This window comes from Natrix helvetica, assembly GCF_964273705.1.
Source record: "Natrix helvetica genome assembly, chromosome: 2".
Lineage (NCBI taxonomy): Eukaryota > Metazoa > Chordata > Lepidosauria > Squamata > Natricidae > Natrix > Natrix helvetica.
In genome coordinates, this window is record NC_138552.1 from 193,301,057 (window position 1) to 193,316,813 (window position 15,757).

Sequence of the window (15,757 nt, forward strand, 5' to 3'; positions counted from 1 at the left end):
GCAGCAGCCTTTTTAAATTGTGGATTCAATCCTTTGAAGTGTTAAGATTGGAGGGTGAGATTTTCCACCACCCCTCGGAAAAGCGGCACTCGGAATATCTCTCTCTCTCGGAGGAGAGAGAGAGAGTTAAAAGTTAACTTTCACTTCCACTAAGCAATGGGAGAATGACTTTTGCAACAATTGCAAGAGATGACTGCTGAGTTGATTCTTTTAAACTACCTTTTGGAATCTTTGGATATGTTGCTTTCTGATCCCCTGTGAAGGCGGAGCCAAGATGGCCAACTTCCTCCTTCTTTGCTTTTATAAATGAAGTTTCCCCTTTGAAAGGATCTCTGGCTTTATATTACCCTACGCCCCAGAGATCTCCTGGAGCCTCTCCTCTTATGTGGTCCCCTTGGATTTGGAACATTTGATTCTTATTTTTTGGCTTGGAGCTGTATAGGAAGACTAACTTTCACTTCTGGGCTTGTTTGCCTCATGATCTCTCCCAGCTGTGCATTCCACAGACGCCATTTCTTCTGTATAAGACTTACAGCTATCTCTGAACTTAATATGGGTCCTAAAAAGCCACCGCCTGGTAAGGCATCCTCGGACCCGACATCTTTTATGTCTAGCCCGATTACTCAACAAACACAAATGGCCTCATTTCTACAATCTAAAACAACTGAAGAGAGTTCAAAGGACTTATCTGTTGCCCAAATGTTTCAAACTATTATGAAGGGACAAGACGAACTGAAAAAACAACTGGCAGACTTAAATGATCAGCTCAGAGAAACGCAACAAGCCACACAAAATAAACAGAGAATAGGTGTTCTGGAGGAAGACACGACTGGGCGGAGGGAGGAGGTTAAGATTGTCCAGAAGGGGAATAGAGAATTTGAAAATCATATGATAAAAATGGAATTTGAAAGAATGTCTTTTTTCTTAGATTTCAAAACTTACCAGAGACAGAAAATGAAGACCTTAAGGAGATCATGACCACAATTTTAGCAGAATATATTAAAAGAGATAAACAACAGCTATGGTGGGATATTGATTTGATTTATAGGATCAACTCAGCATATGCTAGAACACACAATGTTCCAAGGGAAATACATGTTAAATTTCTTAGAAAGACTACTAGAGATGAGGTCTTAGGAGCTCAAAGGGTGGGACCACTAAAATATAAAGACAAAGAAATAACCATCCTTAAACAAATTCCGAAGAAAGTAAGAGATAAGAGGAAGAAATATTCCTCTTTATCAAAGAAATTATATAATAAAGGAGTTTGGTTCAGATGGTTATTGCCAGAAGGAATGGTGATTTTCTGGGAGGGCACTAGAATTAGAATTAATACAGTTGTGGAGGCAGAGGCTTTCATTGAAAAATACAGTGCCTTTCTAGATGGAACAGGGGACAGTACACAAGATATAGGGGGGGAGGGGCCATGGCTCTGCCAGAAGACAGTGGGGAGGAAGCAATAGTGAAAAGACTCAGGTCACAAAAATGAGTTTGAAACATTATTGCAATTGTTGTTATAATGTAATTGTTGGAAGTGACATAAAAGATGATTGAACATATTGTTGATATAATGCAAAACAAAAAGCTGCCAATGTTTATTTCTTAATTTTTGATTCTTTTTTTTTCTGTAAAAGTTGTGAGATTCGGGGGGATTTCTACCTTTTGCACGATGTAGCTGTCAAAATTTTCTTGTACCTATTTACCCTTTCCTATAAATATTTGTAAAAACCAATAAAATTCTTTTTTTAAAAAAAAGGTTGACTCGGCCTTCCATCCTTCTGAGGTCAGTAAAATGAGGACCCAGATTGTTAGGGGCAATATGCTGACCACTTAAAGAGGGCTGTAAAGCACTATGAAATGGTATATAAGTCCAAGTGCTATTGCTTTTTGGGTAGCACTGAATATGACATTTATATTTATTGCCATTTGTTTTCTTTTGTGAGCCAATTAAATTAAAACCAAATGAAACTAAACTAAGAATAGTAAAAATAGCTTTTCCACTTCACTGCTATGGTGGAATCCTCCAGAATTTGCTGATAGCATTAGAGCACTTTTTTCTTTACACTTCAGTAAATGTGATGGTGACAGATTGTATGATCCCCTGATTGATAGTCATTGAGTGAATGAATGAATGGAATGGAATGAATGATAATGGTATACTACCATTATCACCAAACTATCTGTTGCTGCAGTGTAGATTCTGATGGTAGTAACAAATTATGCCTATACACCACTCTTTTGTTCTTTCAGAAAAAGACTTTGAGAAGTCAATTGATCTCTACAAACCTGTTGCTGGAGCCTTTAATCAGTTCCCTGGCCAAAAACGAATTATGAGGGTGTCATTGATGTCACTTCTCAGAAGTTCCTCCTGAAAAAAGCTACATATTGGAGACCAAAAGAAGCTTGAAATAGCTGTCCTCTAAAGAAGAATGCTTCCAATCAAGCATTCAGCTGATGTATTGGGACCACCTTACATGGACTAAGTACCATTAAAGAGCATATCAGGAGTCACATGTAGTCTATGAAAAAAACTGGATGGGAATGTTGCCATTTGCTCCTCCATGGCATTGGGATCCAACGATACAGACTGAAGGTGTTACAATTTTGGGATCAATTGGCAGCATGACAACAGAGGACCCTGTATATAACTATTTATCAAAAGAAAAGCAATGATTTAGTAGAGAGGGAAGATATATGAGAGCAAACAGAAAGCAAGAGAGAGAGGTGATGAAAGTCTGGAAGGAAAGGGAGCTACAGTAAGTGTTAAATTGCTTAAAATACATTATATTAATCATGCTCTTTCATAGTAACACAAAATATTGTATCACACATTATAATAGAGGCTTGGTTGGTTGGTTCTAGAAAAGTTTTGGAATGTTCTGGCTTTTCAGACAGAATCTTGGTTGGTAACATTTAAAGAAGGACAGACGCTCGATCTTGGACTGGAAAAAACAAAATGTCCTGAAAGTGAAATAAGTTTATTTTCCTACTTGTTGAAAGGATTAACAAAGCTTCTTTTGCATGAATAAATTATTGTTAGAACATAGATATTCTGTTTAGTTAATATTATTTCTTTCTTAATTTTTTTTATTGAAACAAGCATTATGCATCATGAGGAGTCTGATGTTTCTGAAGAAAAAGGAAAAGCAGTCGAAGTGCAGCTTATATCTCTGTACTTTCCGATAACTCATAAAAGGCAGACTTGTAGCTGAGGGAATTTATTGGATCAAATGCATAAAAGCAAAAGTTTTTTGTGTGTTCTTACAACTGTAGCTCATTTGCAAATTAGATTTTTGAAAGCAAACCCAGAGCTACATACATATGTGCAATGAAATACATATAATAAAAACTATAAATAAGAATATCAAGAAATGTAGCAACTCTCCAACAATCTACTTCACAACATGTACCTGGGGTAACATTAAGGGAGGTTTTCCTCCCCACCCCCATCCGGAGTTTCTGGAGGAAAAGTAAGATATAAATGATATAACAATCATAACAACATACGGTGGGACTTATTACATTGTTTGATTGTTGTTTAAAATAATTATTTATGGTGGGATATAGCGGGGTGGATTCAATGCAAGGCTGTAGTGAACGCCTCTTTATTGAATGGGTGAGTAGCAATGGTGGGTTCCGGATCCCGGTGCAACCGGTACAGTGCAACGGGGCCAGGCGTCCACCACATGAACGTGCGCAGTGCGCACATGCATACTTACCGCACGCTCTGCGATGCCTCCACAACGCACCAGCTGCTCAATTGAGCATCGCACAGGCGCCGTACACTCCGTGCGCGTAAGCACTGAAAACTTCAAATACCGGTAAGGAGCGTGGCCGGGTGGGTGGGCCCTCCGGAGCATCGTACCGGAATGGTACCTGGTGCTCCCAGCAGGCACTGGTACGCCCATACCGGGGTGTACTGGTCGTTACCCACCACTAGTGAGTAGCAAGCGATCTCATGGCCTCTGATTCAATTACTCACTTGCTATTTGCCACCTATTTTCCAGCTGGATGGAGAGAGTAGGTTTCCCTCTGATGGTAAATCAATCTTGCAATGGAATGATGACCAAAACTGAAAGTATAAACTTTTATGGTCTACCGTACTTTGTTATGTAATAAAATCTAAAAAGCTCATAAGAGATATTTTGAATCCTAAGTGATGGATCACGAGATCCACAAAGTCCTGTGATATTTGTCTTTGAAAGCTGATTTAAAAAGACTCCTGTTTGGACCCTTTGGCTAGCAACGTTTTGGCATGTTATTCATGGAATCAGTTTGAGCTTCTCTGTATTGTTTGAACCATATTCAGACCCTCCTTGGATTTGTGCTTACTTGCATTTTGTCTGGTTCCAGATCTCTGCTTCCTTGAATTTTGCCCAATTGGTTGGAAAGAAGAATCATGCTTGATTCGGGGATGACAGAAAGGATATTTAGTTGAAGTTCACAATATCAAATGGAGAATTAGGAAAGAGACACTTATACTGTAAAGGGAAAAGAACATTCATAATCAAGGAAATTGCAGGATGAACTGGCATACTTTAAAAGAGAGGAATTTTAATTATAATTCAGTGCCTGAACATTTAGAAGTAATTTTGATTGACTTCAGTTAGATTAACTCTCACTAGGATTTTTAACATATAATACATTTGACCATTCTTGAATGTTGAAACCACATTTATGATCAAGCTACTACGCACAGTTAGTCAGATACTCTGTATTCCAGCTGTAATTGTTCTGATTAGATCATTAATCTTGGGTCAATATATTTCTACCTGCAGGCACATACATAGTGGAATGGGGTATTTCATATCTTAGGGAAAAGTGCCAGCATTACTGAGGAGCCTATTAAATCAATACAAAGATGTTAAAATCATAAATGCCCTAACATTGAAATTGTGATTATTTTTTCCACGCTGCGAGCAAGGGCCTCCTATACCTGTTTGCAAAAAGACCAAATCTCACATGAGGAAGGTAATAAAAGAAATCCATAACAATGTCTTATGTCTTTCTTCCAGATCTAAACCCAGATCTTTAAAAAAATTCAATATTTGTACAATTGTTTCTGAGGAAGCACATCCTAAATGAGTAAAGCATGCATTTTATTGTATTCTTATTTTAGAAATCTCATAATTTAAAACTGACATTTTTGTTCTATTATTAGATCAGAAATTTATATTTCTTCTGCATTTTGATTATTGGCCATTCAACAATCTGAATTTTTTTAAAAAATCACTCCTTTATCAGATCTTGTACAAAATGAAAGGTATTCTGATAATTTTATGATGAAATTCAAATAACTTTCTGTTGAATCTGGTTTGCAAATTGCACCAAGCTATGATTTAATTAACTCTGATTTAAAGAAGAAAGCACAATTTGCATAACCTGCTAAAGTATAAAAAACTGTACCAATTAATGGAAGATTCATCTTACAAACTGGTTGGGTTTATACATTATGGCTTAATGCAATGTGTGGATCCAGTAATTATTATCCTGTTCTATGTCTGTGAAATGTGGAATTGTAACATATTTGAAGTTTCCAATTTGCTTTCTCTAAGCCTATTTTAAAATCTGAGATAGCTCTCTATTTTGTATTGTCTCACTTTAATATGATGGAAAGAATAAGATTTTATTTTGCTTTTCCATGTATTAATACTTAACAGCATTCAATTTTATGGCCCGTTAGCCATAGAACAGATATTTAAGCAATGATAACAATTAAGCCTCTATATTTTCTTATCTTTTATGTATGTTACAAAATAATCAGGGAGATACACATCTAGCAATCACACACATTTATTAAATTGACATTTCATAATTTTCCCCTGCCAATTTGATAAGAGGCTCATGAATATATTTAAATACATTTTTCTCAAACTATTTGACACATTCCTTATTATCAAGAAGAATGAGCCAAACACAGCCATTTTTAATAATGTACTCAGCTAGTAGAGCTCCACTTGCAACTAATTAATCCCAGTTGGTTTTATATTCATCAGAATTGAATACATTAGAAATAAAAAGGGGGGGGAGCCTTCCCCTTCTTATGATATCCTCATCCTGTCAGTACGATTGATTTGAGATGATGATTATATTAATTATCAAAGGATCTGCTTGGTTTTTCATCATGGTAGTCACTTATAATGCACATCTTTATCTATAATTGTAGTTCCAAATGACACTATAATTGCCTGCTCACTGTTGGAAGCATGCTTATGTATAGATAAGACGTGATGAAATGGCAACTGCTAACACATGCCCTCATCCAGTTTAGGAATAAATTCATGCAGTAAATAATTATTATGCTTCAGGCTCTATCCCAGTTATAAAATAGCCATCGTAATTTTTCATTAGAAACTTACTAAATTATATGGTTAGCAAATTAGGACTGCAAAAATTAAGACACTAGACAGAAGCAAAATTAGGTTTTGGTACATTTTTGCTGCCATCTGCAGATGTTCCAGACTTTCATGTTCAATTTTTTGTTTTGGGGTGTGTTTTGAGGCAGGGTGCCTCATGGTGGATGAGATCCTGCAGTTTTGTTGGCAAGGTTTTTCAGAAGTAGTTTCCCATTGCCTGTTTCCTAGGGCTGAGAAAGGGTGGCTGGCCCAAGGTCACCCAGCTGGGTTTGTGCTTAAGGCAGGGTTAGAACTCATAATCTTCTGGTTTCTAATCTGATGCCTTAATTATGACTACACCAAATTGGCTCTCATTTTGTATCAGCAGTCATATTAAATTATCATGTTGATAGAGAATGCTGTATAATACTATACATTTTCAGAGGGACCTAATTTTCAGGTAAGGGAGGATTGTAGCTGCAATTCATGACTAACTGAAGCTGAATTGAGATCTATTTTAGAAAAAAAATGGCAATGGATAAATTAATATTAAATTTGGAAAGCATTACTGAGTTTCCAAGATGTTTTAAAAAAGGTTCTCTACCCAGAAATCTCTCTCTCCCTCCCTCTCCCTCCCCACTCTCCCTCTCCCTCCTACACACACAAATGCACCCAGACACAGACACACAAATACCTAAACATACATAAATTATTGTTTGTACTCTGGAAAAAAGTTTTTTTATGACTGCAACCTTCCACTTCTTCATATATAACAATACAAGGAAATTTACTAGAGGAAGGGATTATCATTCTTGGAGCCAAAATGCAATGTTTTCAAAACAGAATAATTGTGCCTGATGTGCAGTTTTATTTCAGAGAAGTCACAAAAGATTAAAAGAAGAATTTGCAGGCAGCAGCAACAATAAAAAGAGCCATTTATGAAGACACAGAAGTGACTTCAGTATGAACAGCAAGGAAAGGAAAAAAAAACCCCTATCAGCTTCAACTTCCATTTTTCCAGTCATAGGGAAGTCTGTGTGGTGGGGTTTTTCTTTCACTTTTTCTATTAATTTCCTTTCAAGGCATCTTATGAAAAAATATACACTGTCAGATCAACCACAAGCCAAGGGAGCATTCAGCAAAATTCTCTCTTACTCTTTTGCATGGCCCTACTTTTCACTGTTTTATTACTTGGAGCAGAGCTGATGCAATTTTTGCCAATTCCGTGCCACGGTGGCTTCTCAGTAGTGCCGACCACCGCTGCCTACTGCCAGCTTTATCCTTTCCCCACAACATCAGTGGAAGCTAATGCTCACTCATTATCCATTGGTCTTTCCCATTTTTCTCCCTCCACTGCACTGGTTAGCCTGACAGGTCATTGGGGAGGGGTAGGTAGGTGGGCTGAAGTAGAAGACAGAATTGCCCAATTCTCCTGGCAATTCTTTCTTCATACTTGTGCCCAGTGAGTTGGGCAACTGGCTAACCTCTCCAGTTCAAATCACCTGCCTACATTCACCAAGCCCTGGCTCAATGCACAATGAAGAAAAGAACAGGCGGTTGGCTTTCTCTCTGGGAAGTGAAGCTCAGTGGGAAGAGAAATCAAGTCAGGGGCTCTAGCACTTATCTTCCTTTTAGGTAAGGAGTCCCCAAACACTTTGGCTCAACTTCATAAATGTTCAGACTGTTCATCCATTCACAGATATCCATCATGTGAAACTATGTTAACTAATAGTACTATGAATAACAATAACACTGACATCTTGAATAGTCTCATTGATACTGATCACTTTTGGAAACATTTTAGGGAATAAAAGGGATCTAGACTTTGAAGCAGGGGTGAAATTCAGCAGGTTCTGGAGAACCGGTAGCTGAAACTTTGATTAGTTCGGAAAACCACCTCTGGCTGGCCCCAAAGTGGGGCGGGAATGGAGATTTTGCAATAGCCTTCCCCTGGAGTGGGGTGGGAATGGAGATTTTGCAGTATCCTTCCCCTACCACACCCACCAAGCCACGCCCACAGACTGGTAGTAAAACTGGTAGTAAAAAAATATTGAATTTCACCACTGCTTTGAAGGGAGGCCAAGGCAAAGCCGAATATGGAATGGGAGGTCAAAGCATAAGAGCTTCCCTTCTGCCCTCTCCTTTCTGTGGAGAGGGTTTAACAGCAACGATTTTGTAGATCTCTCAGGCCAAGTCTTTGGTTACTTACTCTGCAGCTACTTGGCTAGCATTTCCTTGCCTGCAAGAACTTTCCTGTCGCCAGAATTAACATCCTTCCAGACCAAGAAGGAAAACAGCACTGTGCACATTGTATATTGTTCTACTTGGGACCATGGGGTCTGGGTTGTGGGAACTCATGCCATGGTGACCATGTCTTCAAGACTAGGGCAGCATCATCTGATAGACAGGCTTATTCAAGCACTGCCCACAATCCAGTATGTGTTATGACTGGTGGCTGTCTGCCATGAGTTTTGGGATGTGGGGCAGACGGCATTCAGTCACTACAGGTAGTCCTCAACTTACAAGCAACCATTCAAAGTTACAATGGTACTGTAGAAAGTGGCTTGTAACCAGTCTTTGCACTTACAATTATTCCAGCTTCCCAGTTACTTGATCAAAATTTGGGTGCTTAGCAACCAGGATGTATTTACAATGGCTGCAGCATCCCAGGGTCATAAGATTGCCATTTATGACTTTCCCAGCTGGTTTCAATAAGCAAACTCATTGAGAGAAGCCAGACTCATTTAATGACCACATTAAGAGAACAACCACATTAAGAGAACAACCACATTCTCTTAATAACTGCAGATGATTCACTTAACAACCATGGCAAATAGGTTGTAAAACAGGTGTTACTTAACAACCACTTTGCTTAGCAATGAAAATTCTTGCACCAAGTGTGGTCAGAAGTCAAGGACTACCTGCAGAGCAATGAGATCATGAAAGCTGTACATGAATTCGTGACAAACAGAGAAGGCCTCCTAGCCGTCTGTCAGAATCAGCCTGTGAGGGGAATTTTTTGACCATATCTTCCAGGCATCCCAGACACCAGAGGAAGGAAGTGATCCCAAAATACGACTGTAGTTACTGTGCCATGCTCGGTAACCATCCCAACAGATATCCTACGGATATCTCACCTGTAGGAGGTGGACGCCAACAAAGAGCAGAGCTTTAAAAACTGCCAACAGGGTGCTTCTCTTGTAGGCAGGACTACATGGTACACAAGACTCATTATTGTACATGGCTGTGGTTTCAAACAGCTTTTTCTGCCACAATAGGCATACAGAGCGGTAGAATTGCCACTATGGTACACCTTCAGAGTGATTGAAGTGAGTCCCGCTGATTTCAGTGGGATTTAGCCCTGTGTAAGATTGCAAAGAAATTAGTTGAGATCTGTCAACGGGCTGCTCGTTACCCTTTTTCGGAACGCACCCTGATCTCTCTCCCCCCCCCCCCCAAATACTAGAAAACAGAACCAATTTTAGATTTTTAAAGAACGGTTCTAACAAAAGAAAAGGGCTCTGAATTTCCTCCCCTCTGTCCTGCTGTTTCCCCAGATCCAGCTTCTGTATCAGGCGGAAATCCCTTCCTCCTGGGATAAGATGATGGGGAGTGTATGCGTGTGTGAGTGTGTGCGTGTGTGTGTGAGAGAGAGAGAAAGAGAGAGAGAGAAGCCGGCAGAAAGGTTTTCAAGGGATCCACTCAGAAGCCACCCAGATCGAGCGCCCGCCTCCTTCCCTTCCTCATTCATTCCTATCGCCAGCCGCTGGTAATGTTTGACCGCCTCCTTCCTTGTTGCTAGTTGCGAGGCTGCCTACCCAGGCGGCGAGTTGTGGACGCTGGAGATCGTGCGCGCAAAACGAAGGCGGGCCGGGGAGTGCTGTGGCGGGTTCCCGTCTCGGGGCAGCTGGCGTCTGCTCCCTCAGCTTTCCCCCCCTTCTTTTTCCCTTGAAACGACGAAGTGGTAAGTCCCGGATAAGCGTTTGCCTCTTAAGGCTGGGACAAAGTTTCGCGGTGGTGAGAGGGAGGCGGGCGTCGAAGCTCCTAAGCCAGGGCACCATGGAGATCTACTTACGCTGCTCCGTCTCCCTCCAGTATTTCTTTCTGCTTGGAAGAATCAGCGCCACACGTCAGCGCCTTCGAAGTGTACAACTTTACCTCCCCTCCTTCCTTTGCCCGCTTGTCGTTAGCTCAGGACTTTGACTTTCATTATGCTGACTTTTATTAGGCGTTTATTATGTTGTCGTTTCTGACTCAGGAGGGGGAAGAACAAGTTGGGAGTTGTTCAAAAGGGTCGACTTTGTCCTCAAGGAACGTATCCCTGAAGGAGCAGGACACAGGTAGTCCTCGACTTAACAGCAGTTCGTTTACTGACCTCTCAAAGGGCCCTGAAAAATGTGACTCATAACTTTTCAAAGTTAGGGCCTTTGCAAGCATCCCCCATCATCGTGTAATCGAAATTCAGATGCTTGGCAGTTGGTTCATACTTATGACCGTTTCCCTGTCCCAACGTCAAGTGATCACCTTTTGCGATCTTCTGACAAGGAAAGTCAATGGGGAAGCCAAATTCACTTATCAATGCAATGTTTCACATAACAACAGTGGCAAAAAAAGTTGTAAAATGGGGCAAAAGTCACCTAAGTGTCTCCTTTAACAACATAAATCTTGGGCTCAATTGTGGTCATAAGTCAAGGACTACCTGTACCTCTGCCACAATCTGCCTACTTTGGGGATTCTGGATGTGATTGGGGGTTCGGTGATCATACCTCCTGTCTGTGCATACCTGAATATTGTTAACCTTGGATAGAAAGAGGATGTGTTTAAATTGAAGATGTATTCTAGCCAGTGGGAACATTTTAAATGCAGGTTGGACACCAACGGTTTTCATCATATAGTTTTTCAAAGGAAGCCTCCAAGGAAGCCTTTAGGGCATTTATATGAATGTAAACACATTTGTGTGGGCTAAACCAAACTGTGGCTTGTTTAGCCTCAGCATAATGTGAATCCAGTTATTGTTTATTTAAAACCACAGCTGAGCAAAGAATGGCTTAATGGAATGTGAGATTGTCATCCTATTGAATGAAGGGAGAACTTTGAAGTTATGAATTGTGCATAGCTTTGGAGTATAATTGTTCGCTCCTAGAATGACAACTTTGCCAAAAAAATACAAAAATCATAGGATAGATCAAATTAGAAAATAATGGCTTCTTGAAAACCTGCATGTGAGCTTTAGAGTTTAATCTGTAAAATTGCAGGCAATTTCTACTTAATTTGAATCATACAGGACTCTGAGCTGTACAGACTTAAGCACCAATCACTACTCCCTCCCCTTCCATTTGTTTTCCTTGTTTTAAAAGTCTCATGTCTGATGAAGTGTTTTGCTAAAACTGAACACTTGCATCTATTGCAATGGTTCCCAACGTTTTCTACGTTCCACACTCCTAGGAAATATTTGATTGTTGGCACCACCTACAAAAGTACCGTAATTGTCACTCATCACTAAGGAACACAAGCCAGTCTTTGTTGTACTCCCTGAAACACCATCTTGTATTCTCTGGGATGCAGGGACTCCAGGTTGTAAAAATCTATTGATCTATTGTGAAAATCCAGTTGGCTTAATGAAGGCATTGCCAAGATGGATTTGTGACCTGGACATATTTATAATTTATGGTAAAAGGAAAAGCATTCTGCATATGATCAGCAGCATTCCTTTTAATTCTTTTTAGAAGGAGAGACATTTTGCACCCCAGTATGTACAATATCCCATTTAGAGCACCTTAAATAACAAATGTTCAATCAATCAGAATAGAGCTGGAAGGGACCTTGGAGGTCTTCTAGTCCATCCCGCTTCTCAAGCAGGAAAACCTATACCATTTCAGACAAGTGACTGTCCAGTCTCTTCTTAAAAACCTACAATGATAAAGCACCCACAACTTCTGAAGGCAAGCTGTTCCACTGGTTAATTATCCTCACTGTTAGGAAATTTCCCCTTAGTTCCAAGTTGCTTCTCTCCTTGATTAGTTTCCATCCATTGTTTCTTGTCCTGCCCTCTAATGCTTTGGAAAATAAGTAGACCCTCTTCTCTTTGTGGCAGCCCCTCAAATACTGGAAAACTGCTATCATGTCCCCTAGCCCTTCTTTTCTCTAGACTAGCCAAACCCAAATCCTGCAACCCTTCTTCATATGTTTTAATCTCCAGGTCTTTAATCATCTTAATTGCTCTTCTTTGGACTTTTTTTTTCAAAGTCTCAACATCATTTTTGTAATGTGGTGACCAAAACTGGATGCAGTATTTCAGGTGTAGTCTTACTAAAGCGGTACTAATACTTCATGTGATTTTGATTCTATGCCTCTGTTTATACAACTAAGGATTGTATTAGCTTTTTTGGCTGCTGCCGCACACTGCTAACTCATATTTAAGTGATCAACCACTAGGACTCCAAGGTCCCTCTCTCAGTTACTGTTTTTGAGCCAGGTTTCGCCTAATCTTTACTTGTACCTTTGGTTTTTCCTGCCCAGGTGTAAAACATTGCTTTTTCCCCTTTAAATTTCATGTTGTTTGAGAGAACCCATTGTTCAAATCTGTCAAGATCTTTTTGGATCCTAAGCTTGTCTACTGGGTAGTTGGCTATTCTGCCAGTTTAGTGTCACCTGCAAATTTAATGAGTTCCCCTTCTATTCTCTCATCTAAGTCATTTATGAAGATATCGAAGAGTGCTGGGCTAAGACAGAACCCTGTGGCATTCCACTGCTTACTTCCCTCCATGTAGATGTAGTACCCTTAAGTACTCATTGAGTGCAGGTGTCAGCCAGTTACAAATCCATCTGGTGGTGATGCTGTCTATCCCACATTTTTCTAGCTTATTAAGAAGTGGGTTGTGATCTACTTTGTCAGATGTCTTGCTGAGGTCTAAGTATACTAAGCATTTCGCTGGTCTACTTCTTTAGTCGGTTTGCCAAAGAATAAAATAAGATTGGTTTGGCATGATCTGTTTTTAACAAACAGATGTGCTGGCTACTAGCTACAACTTCGTTTCTAGATGTTCACAGATCTGTTTTTTGATTATTTTTTCCAGTATCTTCCCAGGTATTGATGTCAGGCTGATTGGTCTGTAGTTTCCTGGGTCTGCCCACCCTCCCTTTTTTTGAAGATATAATATATAATGCTATAGCTGGGATGGGAACAGTTTATGCTATAAGACTCAGTTTATTTCACCTGCTGTCTAATGATAATTGGCCACTTGATTATCAACTAACTCAAAGAGTTGTCGACAAACAACAGCTAAAGAAGGAATTGGCAGCTTCCAATTGAAACATTTTTCCATTCATGTCCCGAACTATTTACTCTTCAGTTTACTCCTCTTATCAATTGATAATGTTCCGCCTTGGAGGGTCACAGGAATGGCGATGGTTTTAGATGAGATGTGTTTTATGTGGGGCAATAGATTCCTGTACTGCTTTTGATCTATTTCATTTATGTCAACACTGCTAGTAAAGTCTAATGAAAGAGGAGAGAGAATAACAGAAGGCAGCAAGGCTGGGGATCAAGAGTTATGCATTTCCCCATGAGAGCTCTCCCTAATCCAGGCCTTTAAACATTAAAAAAAACTTTATTTCATTATAATTGTTGTGATAAAAGATGTCTTCTAGTGGTTTTCCTGTGCACCAAGCAAAATAATGTTTATTTAAACAGGTTTTGTTCTGTAATACTTTCCCAGAGGAGAATGTAAAAAAGCATTTATAGTAGCAATGGTGCTGCTGATATATTCTCAATCTTCCAGGAAAAAAATAAATATAGGCAACTGCCAATGAGAAATAAGTATGTAATTATTTTGATAAGTTAGGTCTTGTTCTGAAATAGTTAACATGGGGAGAAGAGTTTTTGTCACAAACACTCCAGGGAAAGATTCAGTTCCTTTTCCCATGCCCGATCCAGTGAGAGGCTTTAGAAGAGAAACTAAAATTTGTTGTTTTATAATTAGCAAAAATGCCTGATAGTCATCACAATTTCCCCTGGAAACTCTTTAATTATTATGATGGAATGGAAGCCAATTCTATTTATTGGATTGTGACAGAAAAACCAGTTTATTATTGCTGAAAAGCTTCTTCTTCTTCTTCTTCTTCTTCTTCTTCTTCTTCTTCTTCTTCTTCTTCTTCTTCTTCTTTCTTCTTTCTTCTTTCTTCTTTCTTCTGCCTTTTCTTGTTTATTTTATTCTACATGTCCTATCTTGAAATCTGGTGCTTAATTACTTAATTCTGTAAGTGCTGATCATTTGGATATAGAACAGTAACACCTGTTTTCAAAAAGAAAATTAAAAAAGCTGGCTGGGTGATTTTAGGCCACTCATTCTGTCTCAGCCCAACCCATCTCACAGGATTGTTGTGGAGAAAACAGGAAGAGGAAGGAATGTTAGGTATGTTCACCGCCTTGAATTATTTACAAAAATAATAAAAGCAAAATATAAATAAATAAATAAAGCAGCAACTCAAGAAAAGATTATTTAGAAGGATTTTTAAAAACTATACCACACTTAACTTGAGTGGGGAACCTTAAAACAAAACATCGAAGACTGAATATCAGAAAGTACAGGAGCCTAACTCAATAAAAAGGAAAACCCACACAAAATAGCCAGGGAGTACATTGGAATGACATGTCTTAGGGGAAAAAATGTTTTCCTGAGCAGCTAGAATCTTTAACAGGAATACTGCAACACATTACATATCTCACTTCTAAGTTCCATATGCTTCTGTAGCCAGTTTGTATAAATCTCTTCTGTATGATCAATAAAGGCAAAGTAAAATCTCCTTCAACATAAGCTGTCCATGCAGCTTTCTTGGCAACAGCCTGTAAGCAAAGAATTTCCTGTGCTTTGTTTATTTACAACAGCAAAATCTTTGTGGGAGGGTCCAATCCACCATAGACTACTGTAGCATGTTTTGTGGATCTCTAGTGAGAAACTTCACTTCCTTCCTTCACCCAGGGATTATTTGGAGTACCAGGACATTACAAATAACGAGAGTTTTTCTTGTTCCTGTCAGTGGAAGAGACATGCTGACACAGTTCCTGTGTGGAATGCTGACAAAGGGATAAGGGGAAAACAGATTCTATTGGTTATAAGGAACTTGGATGAAACTCAGAAAAAAATATTGTGGCAATTTGAGAACTGACTGATTCTCTGGAACAAAATGACTGATTTTTACTATGATTAATCCTAATCAATCCACTGTAAAATGAAGGTCCCTTCCTTGAAGACTATGGACCATAATCTACCACTTTTCTCCAGTTAGTAAATAGATGTTTTGTGACCTTCCAACCTAAGGCCAAGTGTGTGTGACTGGCTTGTAGTGTAAGAAAAGAAAATAGATATACAGAAGTGGCTCCCAAAATTCTTTACAGCAGTTATAAGAACAAGTATATTTTA

The 15,757-nt window shown here is 39.2% G+C and overlaps 1 protein-coding gene across 1 annotated transcript in view; it reads left to right on the plus strand.

Moving 5' to 3' along the window:
- Window positions 1–10,077: 10,077 nt before the first annotated feature.
- Window positions 10,078–15,757, plus strand: part of PKIB (cAMP-dependent protein kinase inhibitor beta) — a 44,997-nt gene continuing 39,317 nt past the window's right edge. The window contains exon 1 of the mRNA XM_081944842.1: window positions 10,078–10,299. The gene's annotated coding sequence lies outside the window, so the exon portion shown is untranslated. The remainder of the gene's footprint in view (window positions 10,300–15,757) is intronic.